The 7,306-nt window shown below is 42.9% G+C and overlaps 1 non-coding gene across 1 annotated transcript; it reads right to left on the reverse strand.

Annotated features, from left to right (window-relative positions):
* Nucleotides 1-6,919: 6,919 nt before the first annotated feature.
* Nucleotides 6,920-6,992, reverse strand: trnav-cac (transfer RNA valine (anticodon CAC)). The gene has a single exon. It is a non-coding gene; the product is annotated as a tRNA-Val (tRNA).
* Between the last annotated feature and the right edge of the window lie 314 nt (nt 6,993-7,306).

The following is a 7,306-nucleotide window of genomic DNA, read 5'->3' on the forward strand; positions in this document are numbered from 1 at the left end:
CTCATTCACCTTACCGACTCTGTAACCTTTCTACACCGCCTTGTCAAGCTCAATGCTACACCAGACACCCGTCAGCGCTCTCTCTTCATCACTGTGCAGACAAGAGGTAGTTTGATTTTCAGTTTCCACACACGTTCTACACAGAGGGAACATCAATTTTCCCGAACACCTGTAAGGCAACATGGGTAAGAACAGCTCGCGAGGAGGGTACATGGTGACTTTGATCAAACCAAAGTAATGTCCGATTTCGAGAAAGTCACGATAAACAATGGTTGGACGCCCCACCGGGTACATTTTGGTCTTGTTGACATAAGGGTACAGACTGGTGAAATCATAGTAATCTACTCTCTCACCCTCCTTTACCTCATAATGTAAACAGAGGGCGTTGGTACGACCCCCAAATAACGCATCCCGGGGCTCTAGACGTTCAGGAAAGTCCAAGGTTTCCATAAACCGTTGTACCCCCGCTTCCTGTTGCTTCAGGGTCGTCCACTCGTGTTTCCAAATCACCAGCACGTTCAAACCATAGGTGTTTTTTAAAGTTTCAATTCGTTCCTGGAAATCATAGTACATATCACCGCAGAGTTTTTGTGTTACGGGGTTAAAGGTGTTTGGGTCGAAGCACTGAGGACAGCCATGGTAAATACAACCTGCAAACTCATAAGCGGTACGCCGCCCGGACACGTCGCTAAAACCGTCTAAGTAGTAAGGCCCCATTTTGACTTCCCCTTGATTTAAAGCATGTCTGATGAAGATGTTATCCCGGGCACTCAGGTATTCCAGCCACTGTATGGAGACAGTCGAAAAGTTCTTTTGTCTAGCACGATAGTTGTCAGAAGTGGTGACCGCTATAGTGTTTTTCTGCAAGAAATTGGACCGATACATTTTCATGCAGAGAGACGTTATGGTCACACTTTGCAAAGGGTCGAGACCCGATGTGTTGATAACCTCGGCGCAGAAACGCACACAGGCTTCTTTAAGGATCACCACATCATTTTTACAATAAGAGGCCATCTCTTCTCGGAAATCAAAAACACCTCCCTTAACCGTATTGTACCATTTAAAGAATTCCTCCCTCTCATGAGACATCATAGTATCAACCCCATAATAAGAGGCGGGCGGGTAGGACCCTCGATAATTTTGAGTGTCCTTAGTATTAAAAAAATGGCAGAACCAACCTTTCTTCTGAGCCTCAAAACCCAGAGCCTTAGGCAAAGCGCTCAATTTCATGGGGAGGAAATTTAACGAGTCTATGTAACGTTAGTTGAAAGCTTCGTCGGTGAAACACATGATCTTGCTACCCTGAGCTATTATTTTTGGGGTCACCCCATTTTCCACCAGATACTTCATCAAAATGTAAGAATCATAACCCTTAGCATTGTGGGCAATAAATGTGTAATTGAGGTATTTTGGACCGCGATACCGCGTAAAGAAATCCCTGACACAACTCTCACCGCTAGCTGACCACTCACGATCCAACATGTCAATACAGTGTATATAATTAGCAACGTGGACCCCGTTTTCTTGCCGGCATTCAAAAGCAAAAAAGACATACCGGTTGTGCGGCGGCTCCTTTTTAACCGGCTGAATAAAGCACTGGTGTTCGGACCCCGGGGTTAAATCAGCATTACAGATCCTGCATCTCGGCTCCAGACATTTGTGTGGTTTAACCTCATGAAAACGGTACTGGAGGCAACACTGCGGGCAATATTTAGTTTGATCACAATAACTCCGTTTTTTAACCCCCTCAGCAGCGGCCCTCTGTACCTTATGCTCGGAAAAACAGAACGCTGAGAGACAAATCCTTAAGCAATCTTTACATCGGATGGTAGGGGCCAAACCCTTACGACATTGCGGATTGAAACAGACGTTACAGTAACCGTCACAGCGGTGCTTAAGCTTATCAATGAAGGCCTTATAACACCAATGACAAACATACGAACAACCCAAAAAAGCCGTCAAACTCTTTATTCCAAAGTAATGACTATCACTTAGGAAGAGAAACAGTGTCTGTGTATGGGTTTCAGGATGTATCTGAAATTTCACAAATACTTCCTTTACCTCACAACGGTACCACACAACAATTTTTAAAGACAACAACTCCTCAAACTTGGTGATGTCTGAAAAGGTAACCATCTGTTGAGAGTTTAAGCCGGCCCTCTGATGAAGCATTAAAGCCTCTTGCAGAGCTTGGGGTTCAGGCATGTCGGGGGTGAGTAGTTTTATTAAACTGTAAGCAAAACAGAGCTTATTGTCCCCACTGGAACTCACCACTAATTGCCTGAGCTTGGTCCTAATTATGTCGTTCTTCAAGCATTTCGACAGTCTTCTAAGCGCCCCACCCTCAGGGTTACGAACCACATTCATTACCAGAGACAGACTTTCATCAGCTAAGATGGCTGCGTTACTTTGCAATAACGCTTCGATTTTAGCCAGACATCTAAATTATCTCCACTCAGCATTACAGATAGGTTGCTAAACAAATCATCCCCTCTGAGTTCTAACTGTACAACATCTCGAGGTCTGACCCTTTCAGCAACCTGTTCAAGCATTTTCTGCAAGGCCTCGTGTATGTTGACAAATATTTCTGCATAATTGTCACAATTTAAAAGTTCTGCAAAATTAAAACGCTGAATCATTTCAAAATTGTTATAGGCCGGTCTATCTATAATCACGGGATCACTGGTACTCTTGGACACATCATCATTTTGAACAAAGCCTTCACCCCCTACATTCTCACAGAGCATGTCCTCCACAGCCTTATCAGTCTCAGAACCCTCCACATTCCGAACACCCCCACTGCTGACATCTACAAAACCCCCTTTTTGAGGAGGCTCATTTAAAGCCTGTAAAAGTCCTTCAAAGATATCCAACCGGTTAATGTCAAGACCCTCCTCTATAGTGATGGCTGCTTCTGCCGCCATCCTGTGTTCTAATTGTCTCAAATAATTTATAATAGGGGCAGAATTTGGTCGGGGTAGCTCCTCCAAAGCCTCCACCATTTCAAACAAATCGGGGTGAACTAGGGGGTGAACCTCTATAAGCGCTACCGGTGGGAGGTGGTTATTTAGATCATTGACCATCTGTAACAGGTCGGGGTTCACCGGTAAGTCTGTTAATTCACATTCTATCGGTGGTAATTGGGGGTTATTTAAATAATTTATCATTTGTAATAGTTCCAGGTTCATTGGGACATCAGAGGAGTTCACAACAGGGCCGGGGATGTTCTCTCGGGAAGGTCTTTTTGGGGCCCTAGCATGTTCATAATCCTTTAGTTTGTGAGTTCTTTTACCAAGTCAGGACATTTTTTAATTTATTTTTTATTTTTCCAACAACCCACAATAGTAAGGCGTTTTGTGTCTATTAATACATTAAATACGGTACAATTCGTTAGTAAGGGTATTAATAAGGGTGTTTTGGCTCTCTATCACCAGGTTTTGCCCCACTAACACAAGTCTTTGATTTTGTAACTAAGTATGTAGCAACTCATGCCGACCTTCAGGAAGTAGCTCCGGGGGCTGGTGGCCTGGCTCAGCTTCAAAGGATGGTCGCTCCGGTAAATCTCGGTCGAAGGAGGCAGGGAGCGAGCGTATACTCATGGACGGAGACCAAGAAGGCCTTTGCGGTGACACCCTGGCCAAGCGCGGGGTACTGTTCCGCGTTTCTGTAGCCAAGAAACGGGTCTGGGGGGACGATGTTGAAACCAGGCCGTCGTTGGGTGGTGTGTCAGCCCTGACTGACGGCGACCCCTGAGGTTGTTGGATGCCTGTATTTGTTCCGCCCGACAATGCGGCGGGCTGAATCTGGGGTGTTGAATTACCCCCAGAAGGCTGTGGCCTGAGTAGATGTTGGGGGGTCTCCAAGACCACCGTGGGGGATCCTCTCGGTGATCTCACCGGGGAAGATGTTTGATCCCACTTAGACGGGGTAATTGTCCTCAATAGCTCATCCACAGAATGACTATCCCAAGAGTCTTGGGAAGAATAAAAATATACATTACATTTACATCTTTAAACGGAGACAGAAATCAAACTTAAAACAACATGTCCAGCACATTCAAAACCTTTAGCTTTTTTAGACCTTTGAAAATAGCCTTAGACATTCACTACAACGCCTTATTATTTACAGACAATATATTTATTAGGACTTGATAATAAATGTAAAACAGAGAAGCCGCTGTAAATAAACTGTTTCTTAAATGTTTCTTTAAAAACTGTAATATTGTTAATAAAACACACACACACACAACAACATTTCATTTTTAAACGAACCTTCCAAGTGTAAACGCTTCCTGATCCCGGGACTTCCTGTTTCACAAACGTTTTCACGATCTGTTTAAATATTAAATACAATGAACACCTTCAAGCCTTTTCCTACAACCACTTTAAAACAGAAGTATAATAGCGGGAGATAAGCCAAACAACTTACTAAACCCTTTCGGACGGCTTTACTTCCTAACCAGACGGTACGGCAATCGGTCATTTCTAAACACGTTCCCCAGAAACAAGCCTAGATCTGTCCGGACTTCTAAAGATCTTTCCCAGAACCCCCCGCCCTACAGGAAACGGTCACCCATCGCTTAAATATTAGCCCTCAACGGGCAAACAAAGCCCTTTTAAAAACATTAAAGTTTGAAAGATCTTACTTACCTCCACAGAATAATCGTTTCTTATGTTTTTCGGCTGGTTTAGCTTTTTGCACCGCTGTGAAGGTAAGAGACATGTTTAACCTTTAACCACACCGCTTTATAAAAAGCTTTAACCTCTTACAGGCTGCAGACATATACTCACAGCTATCAGATACCGGGGCTGACGGCCTTTCAGATTCTTGAAAGGTTACGGTTCTCGAAGGTAAAACGAAACAAGCCCTCGATGTGGAAGGCCTTTCGTTGTCTCGAACCACGTTTCTTAATACTGTTAGACAGGATAATTTTTTTAAAATTAACAAAACTGGACTCAAACATCTTACAGAAACGTTATACAAACAAACAGGGGTTTAGTTCTTACCCGGTCGGCAGACAGCCTGTCTAGGGACAACCACTTCTCTTGGTCGAGACATTAATCACAGGCCTTTCGATAGTTTCTGTGTAATTAAAGAGACCGGCATTAATATATATTAAAACGTTTTCATAACTCTAATGAGCCGCTTCAAAACCACACACACCCATACATAAGAACCCATGAGCGCAAACACAAAAATCTTACCGTCGTTGTTCCAGATGATCTCCTCAGCGTTTGGAATTAACTCCTGTTGACTGGCTGAAAAATAATTTTACAAAACTTAAAACAGATGTTATAGCCTTATTTACAATACATGCACACAACACGCTCTGAGTCAATGAAAAGAATCTGAAGACTTGCCTAAAAACTCGTTTAAATCGAAGTCGCTGATGTTGTTTCCGGACATTGTTGATCTTTAGTCTTAAATCGAAAGGTCAGTATGAGTCTGTCGAGCTGAAGACCAGACCTTCATACTTATACTGATGGCCACATGCCGGATCTGCTTGTAAGGCATTGTTCTGGTCTGGCCTTTGTGCATCAAGACCTATAGTCAACAAACCACTAAGAATATTGCAGGCCTTTATAAGCGCTAAAAAACAACCTGAGCCAAGAAACTAACTATAAAGATCTAAAATAACTAGCGCTTTTACAGTGATTTTTTTTTTTTTTTTAATAGCGATGCTTTGTTTGGTATTAAACAAGTCACAAACTACTCAGAACAGCGTTTATCCCCGCAAAAGAGATATTTGGGTTTATTTTACAAAGCTTATAAATTATATAGGTTAAAAGTATTCTGAATGTTTTGATACCACATGCCATACGTACTGTTGTCTGAGCCCACCCCCGCCACCCATGGTGTGAGTGATTTAGCCTTGAGTGTTGTGATCTATTTAGCATTGAGTGATCAGTTGTTTTTATTTTTTAAACGATTCCTTATCATCAGGGATTGAGACTGCTAAAATACCTTAAAAGCATATCCTTATCTTAAGTCTAACTCTTATGAGCTTTAAGACCCTAGAATGTATTTAAGTAAAACGACTGAACACATTATGTGAGAGATAAAATATAACCACAGCTTTTTTTTTTTTTTTTTACAAAAACAATTAACCTATACACACAAACACCCACACACACACCCTCTTTTTTAATTTTATTTTTAATTAAATTTGAGGGGAGAGACAGAGCCAGATACAGTGTGGATAACATAAGTACCCTATGCAAAACAGGCATTGTTAGGACCTGGGATCATAACAGACAACAGAACTTGTTGATCTTATAAAATGATTGGGCGAGAGAGAGAGAGAGACAGACAGAGACAGTGTGAATATGATAAACGCACTATTCAAAACTGGCATTGTTAAGACCTGGGACCATTACAGACAACAGAACTTGTTGATCTTATAACGGTTTAGATTTACTAAACCATTACATGTATATTTAAAAAAGACCCCCAAACACTACAGGAAGAGCCGACCCATTCACACTCTACAGTTGACCAACAAGAAAAACAAGAACAACAGGTTATGGGCGGCCTTGTTGTTCAGGGTTTTATGGGTGTACACTTTCTGACGGATATGACGTAGGAATAATTAAGGAAATAACTCTACCTAAAATCACGCCTCCCAATTATGACGTAGGAATATTAATAAGCTTAGGGCATACGTCATAACAAAATAGGCCGCGCCCATAAAACCCTACTATCTACTCATAAGAGTAACAGCAATGTCGCCGATCCTGCTACGGTCGTATTGTAACAGCAACAACATGTATCGATTTTAAAACTGTCAGTTCCAGCGCCTCGCAAAGCTACCCTTCTGTGATTGTTTGTTCTCAAGGTCAGGATTTCTTGACACTCCGAGGGATGGCCGGCCGCGTTACAGGGACAGATAACACGGCACTAGCACGCGTGCACCGCGGGTTGTTTCCGCCCGGTTTCGAACCAGGGACCTTTCGCGTGTGAGGCGAACGTGATAGCCACTACACTACGGAAACCGACCTGTCCTGGTGTTTCGAATGGCTCCCATCGAAGCCGGCTGGTAAAACGCGCACAGGCGTTTCCCGTGGGCCAGCCTGTGAGATAAAGGTTTCTATTTTCACTGACCTATTTTGCATTGCTCAAGGACACATCAGGACACTTTGGAAACTCTTTCAAAGGAAGAACGCCCTGAGCTATGACAAGACTTACACTTACCCCAACAAGGTGATGCTCAATGGCTTGTTCAAACAGCTGCTGCTCGTCTTGTGCCACCATCAGACAATCACAGAGCTATTGTGCCTTCTACACCTTACGGTAGCTTTACTTTAAC

The sequence above is a fragment of the Amia ocellicauda genome, chromosome 11 (assembly GCF_036373705.1).
Source record: "Amia ocellicauda isolate fAmiCal2 chromosome 11, fAmiCal2.hap1, whole genome shotgun sequence".
NCBI lineage: Eukaryota > Metazoa > Chordata > Actinopteri > Amiiformes > Amiidae > Amia > Amia ocellicauda.